We start from the raw sequence: 14402 nt of genomic DNA on the forward strand, positions 1-14402 counted from the left end.
CACTTAATTAGTTTAGTTTTTGTCTTGTTCATAACTTCTCGTGAGTATTTTGTTGCTGTAAAGGATGTCCTGAGACTGTGAAAGATGCCATATGAAGACAAGTTTTGTCCTTTCCTCAGTCTCACTGAATTAAGTTAGATGTTGGCAGGTATTGGCCCTTTCTGCTTCATGAAGTCCAGGAGGACTGGTCAGTGATACTGAATATGAAGGATGTATCATGTTTAAAAAAATCAACTGCTTTTGAGTTTGACTTGACCAAAGTCAGCGTTTGCCTTGAGTACTCACTGTGTTTGAGTTGAATTGGTTAAAGTTCGACATGTGAATGCACTGACTGTCCAGGACCTTCCTTGAAGAAGTAGCAAGCAACATGGATGAAGGGGAATCTGTAGATGTAGTGCACTTGGATTTCTAAATAGCATTTGACAAAGCGTCATATCAATGATTACTACACAAAACATGAGCTCATGGTGCCAGGGGTAACATGTTAGCATGGATGAGTTAGTTAACATAAAGTAAGGAGTAGGTATAATTGGATCATTTTCAGGTTAGTAAGATGTAATCAGTAGAGTGCCACAAGGGTCAGTGCTGGGGCCTCAATTATTAACTATCTCTATCAATGACTTGGCTGTATGGACAAAAGTCTGGTTGTTAAATTTGCGAATGACACGAAGATCAGTGGGAAAGTAAATTGTGAAGAGGCAGTTTGCAAAAGGATATAGATAGGTTCAATGAATGGGCAAAAAAATTGACAGTTGGAGTATAAAGTGGTAAAATGTTGCTTTAGCAGGAAGAACAGAAAATCAACATATTATTTAAAGGGAGAGAGATTGTAGAACTTTGAGGTACAGAAGGATCTGAGTGTCCAGGTACAGGAACCACGGAAGTGATACGGAAGGCAAATGGAATGTTGTCATTCATTGAAAGGAAGTGGAATATCAAAGCAGGAATGTTTTGCTCCAGCTGGTGAGACCACATTTATAATGCAGTGCACAGTGTTGGTCTCATTATTTGAGAAAGGATATAATTGCATTAGAAGCCATGCAGAAAATGTTTACTTGTTCGCGGGATGAAAGGGGTTGTCTTCTGAGGAATGGTCGGACAGGCTGGGTCTGTATCTACTGGTATTTAGAAGAATGAGAGGTGATCTTATTGAAACATGTAAGAAGCTGAAGGGACTTGAAAGGGTGGGTGAAGGCCATCTCACCAGTGAGACACCAAAGTCACCCCCTGCCACGGGTTCCCCAGCAGTGGGATGGGTGAGCTATGCAAATTGTCATAGATTTTGGTGTGACTAGAAGATCCCACCGTCAGCCAACGGTGAGCTACATCCGCTGCGGGAAAACCTGCCATGGGGGCTGGAAAATTCCAGCTAATGTTCTCCATGTAGGACAGACGAGAATAGCGGGTGACAGCTTAAAAATAAGGGGCCTCCCATTTAAGATATAGATGAGGAGAAATTTCTCTGAGGCCCATTAGCCTGTGGAATTTACTTCTTCCAGAGAGCATTGGAGGCAGGGTCATTGAGTGTGTTTAAGGCTGATTTGGAGTGTCTCCCTTGTCAGTCAAGAATCTTTAGGGCATAGGAGGTAGAAAGGAAAGCAGAGAATATAATCAGGTCAGTCATAATCAAATGATGGAAGGGCTAAATTGTTGCCTCCTAACTCGTATGTTCATATTGTTGAATGTAGGAAATTGTGCCCCACTGGGTGGTGTATTTATGCATTGAGCCATGGGTACAGTCTTCTGGTCTGTTGCCTCTGTTCTTCCAGCAAGAAGTCCCACAACACCAGGTTAACGTCCAACAGGTTTATTATTAATCACAAACTTTTGGAGCACTGCTCCTTCATCAGGTGAGTGGAGAGGTGGAACCTTTTCCACCCTCAATTCCAACCCGTACAAGGTTTATGCCTGGTTGTTTTCCAAAGACATTCTTTCTGCACTTCTCCTCTTCCACACTGTCTTGACTTTCTTGTCAACTGCATTCAGCTGTGAAGCCATGGGCAATGACCATGGATGTCTCTTGCCAGTAGAGTGGAATTGAAGGCTAGAAATGTGTCTATTGGGAAAAAGGTAATATACTGAAATAATGTACATTTGTACCCATGCAAACTCTTAAAAATAAACATTGCTCAATTTAAAATAAGATTTTTTTATCTTCATATTTTTCCTCAACAGTTTACTGCCTTACCTGTATCCTATCCTGAAGTTATTGATTCCCTATAGTGCAGAAAGAGGCCATTTGGCCCATTGGGTCAGCAAGCGATCACAATCCCACCCAGGCCCGATCCCTATAACCCCATGCATTCACCCTGCTAGCCCCCTGACGCTAACGGACAACTTAACTTGGCCAATCCTCCTAACCCGCACATCTTTGGACTGTGGGATGAAACCGGAGCACCCGGAGGAAACCCATGCAGACATGGGGAGAACGTGCAAACTCCACACAGACAGTGACCCAAGCCGGGAATCGAACCCGGGTCCTTGGCGCTGTGAGGCAGCAGTGCTAACCACTGTGCTGCCACACCATGCCATTTTTGCTGGGACATTGTTCCTTGGGTATTTTGTACCTCTGGTACTTTGTTGAAATGTCATTTTTCATGTGTTATGTCCATGGCTGTGGGGGAGGGGAAGAGTAGCACATTTATATCTTTTCCCCCTCACCTTGACAACCACCACAATACTTCAACACAAACCACAAGCATTCAAGCATGAGTCAGTGGCTGCTGAGAGCCTGTGACAATTCTCCCTGTCTAACTGGAGGTGGGAAGGTTAACCTTGCTACTGTCATCGCAGCTTAGGCCTGTGAATGCACCCCAGACAAAGGTTCGAAAGTGCGGTCACCTTCTGCATTGCTTCAACTGCTGACTGCTTGCTCACCCATAGCAGGGGACCATGACAGTGATGTTGATGGATGGCAGAAGCTGAAACCCTCCATGCTGCAGTCACCTTCACGCTCGATTGGTTGAGCCCCCCCCACTCCCCCCCCAACTCTCCATAAACTTCAATCCAAACAAAGCACTCCTATTGCTATGCCATTCTGCTTGTTTATCATTCCCAGCCCCCACCCTCACCAACCTACTGTTTTCTCCCAGTCCCCCCAGTAGTGTAAATGCTCATTCTGTTGTTTTAAAATCTTACTGTGATACTGTCTCCTCCAAGTTTTGTAACCCCCTCCAGGAGTAAGCTCCTCTCATCTGCACCTTTCTTACTCCCCCCTGGCTGAACCCTGCCGTCAGCAGCTTTGCTTTAAACTATCTGGGCCTCGTGCTCTGTCCGTCCCTCCCTAAACTCCCTCTGTCTTGGATTTGCTTCAACTCCCTTGTTGATACTTCTGGTGCTTATAAAAGTCAAGTAGGATTGCATTTTTAAAAAATCATTCTTCGTTGTGCAGTAGAGATGTTTATCACGTGAAATCTAAGGCTTATATTGCAGTGGGTGGCATGGGGACATAGTGATTAGCATTGCTGCCTCACAGTGCCAGGGATCTGGGTTCAATTCCTGGCCTTGGATGAATGTCTGTGTGGAGTTTGCATGTCCTCCATATATCTGCGTGGGTTTCCTCCAGGTGTTCCAGTTTCCTCCCAGAGTCCAAAGATGTGCAGGTTAGCTGGATTGGCCTTGTGTCCAAAGATGTGTAGGTTAGATTAATTGGCCATGCTAAATTGCCCCTTAGTGTCAGACTAGCTAGGGTAAATGCATAGAGTTACGAGGATAGGGCCTGGGTGGGATTGTTGGTGCAGGCTCGATGGGCTGAATGGCCTCCTTCTGCACTGTAGGATTCTGTGGCTCTCTGCATTTTTCCCAAGAGGGGTCGACCCTGGCCCTGTGTCTGACAGAAAGTGCACGCATTCTTTCACTAGTTGCAATGCATGAACATAGACAACTTTGATTTACAGAGATCTTGATAGGCGTGATTTTTGCTTTTTGTTCTTTTCACATCTCCCACCACCCTTGGGTGTATGTTATTCAACTTGTTCTTCTAGCAGTATAGTCACTTGTGTTTTAATTATTTGGTGGCCTGTTAGTTATAACATTGGGTGTTTGAACCATGTGTGCAATTTATACTTGGACCGTCTGGGAAGGGAGAAATTAGGAAGAGAAATTCCCTTTTCGGGGTATTCACGGTGCAGAAGGAGGCCATTGGGCCCATTGAGTCTGCACCAACCACAATCCCACCCAGGCTCTATTCCTGTGACCCCACATCTTTACCCTGCAATCCCCCTGACACTAGGGTCAGTTTAGCATGGCCAATCAACCTAACCTGCACATCTTTGGACTGTGGGGGGAGGCCGGAGCACCTGGAGGAAACACGCAGACACTGGGAGAACGTGCAAACTCCACATAGACAGTAGCCCGAGGCTGTAATTGAAGCCAGATCCCTGGCACTGTGAGGCAGCAGTGCAAACCAGTGTGCCGCTGTGCTGCCTCTGTGTTGGGGTGATGGTTGTTGAGAGTTTGTCATGTGTAGGTTGCATCAGAGGCTGTTTGGCTTCCCAGTGCAATCTTCCGGAAAGCTGGCTGGAATCATCTCCCCTTGGCAAGGAAGCGAATGCCTTGAACTTTGTAATCAAAAAATAGAACTGGAGTGGCTTGTTGCTGAGGTCACGGTGCAACAATGGTTTACAAAGGAGAGCACGTTGGGCGGTCTTGGTTATCTGGATGACCCATTACTGGCCTCTTCTTTAGCTGAGTCTATTCAGTTAGATTTTTTTTGTTAGGACTCTGCAATGTTTGTACAGTACTTGCTGCACTGTCTGTTTTGGAAAGGAAAACCATACTTGAAGCAGTGCCAAGAAGTTGCTGTGGCTCCTGGGCTGTTGACGTCTGCTGAAAGACAATAACTTCTACATCAGAATCTTGCTTCTTTGTTTGAATTTCATTTTATTTTTAGTTTTAGTCATTTGCTGTCTTTAATTTTATTTAAAAGGAGGATTTAAACACTGATCTTATCATATCTGTCATCTGTTTTTTTTGAGAGACAATACGATTATTTTCTTTCCATTATCCTGCAGACTGTAATAAGGAAATTGAGAAGGGCGCAGAACCAAAAACTTCACATAAAGGTTTAGCAGGTTTTTTTTAAAAAAAATCTTATATTATGAGTTTTACATATTGTGTAATGACATAAACAGTGACATTAAAGCGCAATTGGCAGATTTAAGTTTGAGTCTAGAATGGGGCACTGGGACAGAGTTTAAATTGAAACCAAATTAAATGCATGCCTTGGCACCCAAAGTAAGTTCTGCTTTGAGCTGACCGTGAGAATTTGAGACTCCCAGTCCGGCAGTAATTGAACTGAAGGATTGTGCGAACAAAAGTCACTGTATTGGTATCCATTGCTTGCAAGGTGAGACGTTATCTATCTTTTTATTCCCACACACACCCATTTAGTTCCGTTTTGAGTGTTGTAACTTCCACATAACTAAATTCTAAAGCTAGTAGGGTGACTCTTCCACCTCTTGTTTTGTGAAACCATTTCTTGAGTGCATTCTAAAAGATCTTCAGAACGTCATAACTGAAGCTTAATCAACCTCAGGCATTTTACAACCAATGGAGCACTTATGTAGTATAGTCATTGGCTTTCATATGTGCGGATAGAAAGCTCTCACAAACAGCACTGTTTAACTTTATTTATTAGTGTCACAGGTAACCTCATTAACACTGCAATGAGGTTATTGCAAAAATCCCCTAGTTGCCACACTCCAGCGCCTGTTTGAGTACACAGAGGGAGAATTTAACTTGGCCAATGCATCGAACCCTCACATCTTTCAGACTGTGGGAGGAAAGCGGAGCACTCAGAGGAAACCCATGCAGACACGGGGAAGAACGTGCAGACTCTGCACACACACTGACCCAACCCGGGAATCAAACCCAGCCCCTGGCACTGTGAGGCAGCAGTGCTAACCGCTGTGTCACCGTGTACTTCTGTAGTGTTATCATTGACTTCCATATGTGTGGACAGCAAGCTCCCACATCGGCAGTGTGATAACCAGATTATCAGTTTTTTGTGATATTCATTGAGAGGGAAATGTTAGTCAAGACGCTGGAGAAAATCCCACCCCTATTCTTCTGCAAAATAGTGCCATGAGAAATCTGTTATCCACTTGAGAGCAGATGGGGAGGCGATAGCCTAATGGTATTATCATGAGACTATTAATCCAGAAACTCAGCTAATGTTCTGAGGACCCGAGTTCAAATCCCACCATGAAATTTGAATTCAATAAAAAATAATCTGGAATTAAGAATCTACTGATAGCCGTGAAACCATTACTGATTGTTGGTTCACTAATGTCCTTTAGGGAAGTAAATCTGCCGTCCTTACCTGGTCTGGCCTACATATGACTCCAGAGTCACAGCAATGTGGTTGACTCTCAACTGCCCTCAGGCAACTAGGGATGGACAATAAATGCTGGCCAGCCAGCAACACCATGTCCCATGAATTAATTAATAAAAACATTTCATTGAAAAGTTGAAAACTCAGCTGCTGCGGTTATTTACTTTTAACTTCACTTCCCTGATTTGACACAGGTGCTTAGAAGGTGCATTGCTAAAGATAGACCAGCTGAGTTGGCAGCTGAAAAACGCAAAGCAAGCTTGGAAACAGGTTTGATGTTTAGATCAGGATTATCTCAGTCAGATTTACGGGAGCTTGTCCTGTCGTCCATTTTAACCTTCCAATTCAGTGCAAACAACGGCAAAGAAATGTGGGCTGCCAGTCGATGTCCAAAATTTCCTTTTGTCAGGTGATTGACTTCACCCGGGGCAAATGGGATCAAAGGTTACGGGGAGAAAGCAGGATTAGACTGTTAAGTTGGACGATCAGCCATGATCGTGGTGAATAGCAGAGCAGGCTCAAAGAGCCAAATAGCCTTCTCCTGCTCCTATCTTCTGTGCTTCACTCAGACTCTCTCACATAGGCCCACATTCTCGTGTGAGTTAAGACAGTGACCATTGGCAGGTTACTTCACTCATTGTGCTGTGCATTAAAGATCAAATAGTCATCCGTTTTAATAGCTCGGGGAGGTAAGGTCTCTCCCTTGGAACTGTTCAGATGAGGGAAAGTGCCAGGTTAAACCCTAGTCTGTATTGTCACCAGAATTACAATTTGAGTGGTAAAAGGGGGTGCTCAAATTAACTTCACTTGCACAAACAGAGAGGGAACGTTGTCCAGGATTTCCCTTTCCTGATGGCGGCACACCGAACCCTGACTTAGCGAACAATTGCCGCGTCCAAGGTCAGGCAGAGAAGCTGCCAACGGTCGCTGTCCTGATTCACACAAGAATATGGGCCACTTGAGGGAATCTGCAGCTTTTTTTAGAAGAGGGGGAGGAGAGAGAAGAAGCTGATTGGAAAACCATTTGTTTTTTGCATTAGGAGGCAGAAATAATAGTGATTAGGAAACAAATAATCTCCCTATCGACTCCAGCTGGACCCTTCATGATTTTGAACACCTCATCAAATCTCCAGTCAACATTTCCCACTCCAAGGAGGAATGGCTCCTGATTCTCCAATCTACCCCCCGTAGCCTTTTGTTTTAGTCAACTCTGTAATTTCATTCATACAGTACTCTGCTTCAATAACAGTCTATGATAGAGAATTCCAGGTTCTAACTCTTTGCCAAGAATTTTTTCCCCTCATTTTTTTTTGATCTTTCTTAGATTTGTGCTTCTGCTGCCTGATCAGTCTGAAGTCTGTCTGTCTGAAGGAATCCGTCGTTCGTTATTGTGTGATTATCCTCTCATAGACTCGAAGCCCTCAAATATGTCAGTGGTCAACTTTGTCAAAGTAACCTACTTGTTACTGGTAGATTTGCCCTGTAGCTACTGCTTTGTCCTTATTCTAATGAAATGCCCAAACTGTCCACAATCCTCCCTTGTACCAGGTCAATCTCACTTTATACCTGTATTTAACCTGTGTAGGTGCCAAACCTGGATTTTGCCAGGACTGGACAAATGCAGCTGTGAGGAAAGATTGGATAGGCTGTTCTCCTCGGAACAGAAGAGGCTGCGGGGGGTGGTTCGATTTGAGGTGTACAGAATTGTGAAAGGCCTAGATAGGGTGAATGGAAGGGTCTACTTGCCTTAGAGCACGGTGACGCTGGCCCCAAGGTAGAAGGATTGGAGGGGAGATGAGGAAAAGTGGATTCCACCCAGAAAGTAATAGGGGCCTGTAACTTAGTGTCTGAAGTAGAAAATTCATTTCAAAGTTGTTGGGATTTGACCTCATGATGCAAGCTGCAGGGCCATATGGGCCGAATGCTGGAAAGTGGGATTAGGCTGGGTGGCTCGTTCTTCAGCCAATACAGGTATGCTGAGCCAAGTGACCTGTTTTGGTACCATAGGCGTCCTATGGTTCTAAAACCGAAGAGTCTATCTGTCATATCCATCGCCACCTTGAACTTGTGACTTACACGAGTGACTTAGAGGAGAACTTGTAGGTGGTAGTGTTCCCATTTATCTGCTGCCCTTGTCCTTCCAGATGGTCATGGCTGTGGGTTTGGAAATTGCTTTCTAAGGAGCCTTATGTGTTCCAATAGTGCATCCTTGTCGATGGTACACACTGCTGCTATTGTGTGTCAGTGGTTGAGGAAGCACATGTACGTGGAAAGATTTCTTGGTGACTGTCTTAAATTGATGATCTCCAGTTACATTCTTCCCCACAAGAGGAAACATTCTCTCTCTATCATAGAATCCCTACAGTGCAGGAGGAGCTCAGTTGGCCCATTGAGTGTGCGCCGACCACAATCCCACACAGACCGTATTCCCATAACCCCACGCATTTATCCTGTTAATCCCCCTGACACAAGGGTCAATTTAGCATGGCCAATCAACCTAATCCGCACATCTTTGGACTATCAAAGTTTGGACTACCAATCTTTCTTGATGTTTAAAGACCTCTAAGAGGTCACCCTCTCAGTTCATTTTCTTTAAACCCAGCCTGTGAATTCTTTCCTGTATTAAGTGTGTAAAAATATTTTGGTTGGGGTGAGGTTTATTTAAAGTATCAATGTCTAGATGTGTGTTTGTTTGTTTATTGGTTATCAGTTTTATTATGTTATTAAGAACATAATCAATAGGAACAGGAAGGGTAAGTCATTCAATCCTTTTTCTGCATTGCAAAACATTGTGGCTGATCTGGTTGAAAGTGGGTGAATTGTGATAGAGGTGAATGAAAGCATGTTGCTTTTGTAAAAAGAATATTTGTTATGTTTGTGGTAATGTGGTTGGCTGCAATTCCATAACATTCTCCTCTTGAACCGCTGTATTTTGTGACCATTGCTTATATCTAAAAGATGAAAATCGTACAAGTCCTGCCAAATGGGCGTGAGTGCATTAACTCAGCAGAGCTCAGCTATATGACCCCCACACACCAATGACGCTGAAGTTGACGCTAGATTAGAGCTGCACTTTATTTTAATTCTAAGTGTATTTACAAAGTAGGCTTACATTAACACTGTAATGAAGTTACTGTGAAAATTCCCTAGTCGCCACACTCCAGTGTTTGTTTGGGTCAACGCACCTAACCAGCTCGTCTTTCGGATTGTGGGAGGAAACCAGAGGTAACCCACGCAGACATGGGGAGAATGTGCAGACTCCGCACAGACAGCGACCCAAGCCGGGAATCGAACCCACGCTCCTGGCGCTGCGAGGCAGCAGTGCTAACCGCTGTGCCCCAGTCTCTGGCTGTTCATCAGGAGGGGAGAGGCTGGTCTCGCTGCTATTTTTTTTTTCGAAGCTGACAAAATCTCATGCGCTCCTCTGCTGGTTTGGAGTCTGGCGCTGAAGCTGATTTAATTATACGACGGGGCAGAGTGATTAACCGCTGGTAAAGATGATACACGAGCATTAGCGACAAGGCCCATCAGAATGGTCAAGCTCCCATCTGTGAAAGATGTCAACAATCATTCCCTCTCCTGCCCACCACCCCCCCCCCCCGCAGCTGCCAGAAAAAAATCACACACATGCTTGTTAAATTTCCAAAAGTGTTTTCTCAGCTGAAGCGAGCTGAAATGGTGGATCACTTACTCTGTAGCTGCAGGTACTCAGAGGATTCCTCAGTCGTGATTTAATGAGGCTTGCAGTGCAACACAATTTCGAGTCTGCAAGTAATTTTTTTTTCCCAACTGCGATCTCGTTGCTGCTCGACGTGGCATTTCGGAGTGTTATTGAAGGCCGTTTCCTGCGAGGGAAAGTGTGGATTCTGGTAAATATGTGGTGCCGCTGGCTGGGGGAGCGGGTTCTCTGAAGCAGCTTTGCGTACCTCGTGTCCCTTATGGTGAGAGGGAGTCGTGGAGAGTCCATCTCAAGGAACAACGACAGGTCCTCTTTAAGGCTTGATTACTGGGTGCATCTGCTATAATTGGGAAACACGGGAGGGATGGCTTTTAAAACGTGGGTGAACTGCTTTGAGATAAGTTTTTAAAATGTTAACACAGAAACGGGGAAACTGTTCCCACTGGTGGAAGTGTCGGGAACCAAAGAATACCGATGTAAGATGACTGGCAAAAGAAGCGATGGTGACTTTGGGGGGGTTGGAATTTGGAGTCAGTGGTTAGGATCTGGAATGCACTCCTCAAGTGCGGTTGTAGCTGATTTGAATCAAGGCTTTCAGAAGAGAATTGGGTAATTATCTTGGGAGAAGAAGACTGCAGAGCTATGGGAAAAAGGCATAGGAGTGGGTTCTTGCTGAGAGTCTGCACAAGCATGATGGGCTAATGGTGTCTAGGATGGCATGGTGGCATAGTGGTTAGCACTGCTGCCTCACAGCACCAGGGACTCGGGTTTGATTCCTGGCTTGGGTCACTGTCTGTGTGGAGTCTGCACTTTCTCCCCGTGTCGGTTTCCTCTGGGTGCTCTGGTTTCCTCCCACAGTCCAAAAGATGTGTTGGTTAGGTTCATTGGCCATGCTAAATTCTTCCTCAGCGTACCCGAACAGGGGCCATAGTGTGGTGACTAGGGGATTTTCACAGTAACTTCATGGCAGGTGTTAATGTAAGCTGACATGTGACACTAATAAATAAACTTTATAACCTTTATGTGATTCTATACAAATCCATTGGGGTCTAAATGACCTAAAAACAGTAAACGCTGGAAATAATCCTGGCTCAGCTAGTCAGGCAGCATCTGTGGAGAGAAACAACTTTAACATTTCCAATTGTGATGATTCTTCATCAGAACTGAAGAAAATGAGAAGTGCAGCAATTGTTAATGTGATCCTGAGGCAGTTGGTGAAGTATAAAACAAGACACTAATATTTTTCTTTATAGGAGGGTGATTTACAAGGTGCAGTATTACTGCTTCCTTTGTACTTCCTGCATGTCCCAGCAGTCTCTCTTTATAAGTGCTCTGGGCTCTTAATTAATTGTGCCCTTCACCTGTGTGTCTTAACAATATAACTAACACTATTAACAGTATGATTTCATCAAGCGAAAGAGTAAAGGTTGGGGAAAACAGAAGGAAAGATCTGTGATAGGGTGGCGGGCGGGAGAGATTAAATGACAAAAACTTCTCGTAGATCAAAAACCAAAGGCGATGGCTACAGTAAAGAAGCAAAAGATGTGCCCAGGTTAGGTGTAAATGGCACCTGAATTCAACATGGAGTAAAGAAAGAAACAAGACAGCGGAAGAAAAAAGCATACACAGCAAAATGGAAGCAGAAGTTAAAATCTACAATTGTTGAACTCCGTTGTTGAGTTGAGAAGATTGTAAAGTTCCATGTCAAAAAACAAGATGCTGTTCCTTAGGATTGTGCTGACTTTTAGTGGAATTCTATAGCCAGCCCAAAGTCACAGAGATCAGAGTGGCAGCAAGGTGGAGAATTGGAATGACAGGAAGCTCAGGGGCACGCTTGTGGACTGAATGGAGCTGTCCTGCAAAGTCAGTCTCTATTTGGTCTTCCCAATGTAGGGGAAACCATGTTGTGAGCAGTCAAAATATATACTAAATTGAAAGAAATACCAGCAAATTGCTGTTTTGCTTGGAAGGAGAGTTTGTATTCTCAATGATTTGCGTTGTAATCCCTGTGCTTACAACAGCACAGGGGTGGCACGGTGGCACAGTGGTTAGCAGTGCTGCCTCACAGCGCCAGGGACCTGGGGTCAATTCCCAGCTTGGATCACTGTCTATGTGGAGTCTGCACGTTCTCTCTGTGACTGCGTGTGTTTCCTCCTGGTGCTCCAGTTTCCTCCCACAGTCCGAAAGTTGTGCTGGTTAGGTGTACTGGCCATTCTAAATTCTCCCTCAGTGTACCCGAACAGGCACCGAAGTGTGACGACTAGGGGATTTTCACAATGATTGCATTGCCGTGTTGATGTAAGCCTGCTTGTGACATTAATAAATAAATTTAAGTGTATGTGACAGCGAAAGCCTGAGCACTTCAAACATAGGTTAGAAGTGCCCGATGGCCTGCACTACTTAATGCCACTGAATCGCATGGAGGTCGGGATGTTTCATGGTTCAGTTAGGGCTGTAAAGGGGAGATTCACCTGTGCTTTCCATTCCTAACCATTGATCAGTAACTTGTGCTGGTGGAGTTACTGGATAAAGATACACACCTCACCTTTTGAAGAAGCTGCTGACACTTTGTGTCGAAGTTTGTTTGTTCGGAGCAGTCACTTGAGAAATCGACTGCTGAGGAACTCTATCTCAGTCGCCATTTGGGAGATGAGGAGGAAAGGAACACAGAGTTGAGGTAGAAGATTGGGCTAAGCCTGACCTTTAACCTCACTGGAAGAGCCTTTTGGCTGGGCGGACTTGTAAAAGGGAGTTATAACGTGTATGCTGCAACTTGAATGTCTGTTAAGCAAATAAGCTACAATATTTGGCTGAAGAAAATGGTTTTGGCCCGAATGGAATTATCAGTGTCAGCCTTTTTTTTCTACAAAGAGGCTGTTTATTGAAAGGACCAATCCTTGGGGCCTAACTCTCAGAGACAGGATTTTACAACTCTCCAGTAAAAGCAAAATACCATAAAACCCTCTGTATAAGGCACACCTTTTCACAACTCGTAATTCCCTCTGAGTGTCAAGCAATGACTTAATAATATTAACGAGATGATGGCAGCCACAAAATAAAGGGAATTCACACCTGGACAGCACAACTTGCACAGTCCATTTTTATTGTGTAAAATTAAGGCCACTAGTTGCATGTTTCAGCAGTTGAAACATATGGAACTCAGAACTTCATTCACCACCTGGAAGCTTGAAATCTCCTGAAAGTAATAAAAAGATCGAGACAGTGATATTTTATGATGTTTCTGGGATCTGGCCAATGCTGGCACAGGGAAACAAAAGATATGGGGATAGGACAGAAAAGTGGAGTTGATGTAGGTTATCCCAGATCATCTTGTATGATGGAGCAGGCTGAAGGGGCCATGTGGCCTACTCTTACTCCAGTTCATAGCTCTTGAGGCTGCATTTGATGCCTGTGCCTTGTTGCTCTTGAGAAGGTGGCCAGCACTGAATAGGTGGTAAAATAGATGCAGGGTGGCCTGGTGGCACAGAGGTTAGCACTGCTGTCTCACAGTGCCAGGGGCTGCATTTGATTCCCGGTTTGGGTCACTGTCTGTGTGGAGTTTGCACATTCTGTCCGTGTCTGCATGGGTTTCCTCCAAAGATGTGTGGATTAGGTGGATTAGCCATGCTAAATTGCCCCTTAGTTCAGGGGGGCTAGCTAAGGCAAATGCATGGTGTTATGGGGATAGGGCCTGGGTGGGATTGTGTTCGGTGCAGGCTCAGTGGGCTGAATGGCCTCCTTCTGCACTGTAGGATTCTATGTTCCCTGAAAAATGTGATGGAAACCAAAGTGTTTCTAGGACCATTTATGCTGTTTTTTCCCTCTGTCAGTTTTTCACTTGGTGCTCACTTACAAATGAGCAAGAAGTCTCACATTACCAGGTTAAAGTTCGACAGGTTTACTTGGTAGCACGAGCTTTCGGAGCACTGCTCCTTTATCAGGTGAACACTGCTCTTTCATCCCTCGTACTCGCTTGATGAAGGATCAGTGCTCCAAAAGCTCGTGCTACCAAATAAACCTGTTGGACTTTAACCTGGTGTTGAGAGATTTCTTACGGGGCCCACCCCAGTCCGATGCCGGCATCTCCACGTTACACTTACAAATGAGCAGACTTGTGTTTCGTCACAGTGGGATTTGAGCGCAAATGGGGTTGCTAGTCCAGTATGTAACCGTGGAACGACTCAAGCTGAAGCGACCACTGTAAAATCCATATGTACTGTCAGTGCCCCTGCTGTGCAACTACTGCTGTGCTAGTCACTCAGTCAGTGACCTTGTGTGTAATGTATCTATATTGAACAAGGGATTATCTAGTGATCAACTGTAGCCTTTTCCCTTGTCACAGTCATTCATTCTCCATTGTCAGTGTCCTTGGTAACCGGTTGCTGATGC

The 14402-nt window shown here is 44.7% G+C and overlaps 1 protein-coding gene and 1 long non-coding RNA gene across 2 annotated transcripts in view; one reads left to right on the top strand and one right to left on the bottom strand.

The window, feature by feature from the left end:
* The window catches only part of LOC145353819 (rho GTPase-activating protein 39-like), a 185089-nt gene that overhangs the window by 50287 nt on the left and 120400 nt on the right, over positions 1-14402 (top strand). The window lies entirely within an intron of this gene.
* On the bottom strand, positions 1941-10359 carry LOC145353621 (uncharacterized). The gene is made up of 3 exons (XR_013888748.1): positions 10261-10359; positions 10026-10179; positions 1941-2056 (listed from the first exon to the last, which is right to left on the bottom strand). It is a non-coding gene; the product is annotated as an uncharacterized LOC145353621 (long non-coding RNA).

This window comes from Carcharhinus amblyrhynchos, chromosome 16, assembly GCF_965287045.1.
Source record: "Carcharhinus amblyrhynchos chromosome 16, sCarAmb.v2.hapA, whole genome shotgun sequence".
Classification (NCBI taxonomy): Eukaryota; Metazoa; Chordata; class Chondrichthyes; order Carcharhiniformes; family Carcharhinidae; genus Carcharhinus; species Carcharhinus amblyrhynchos.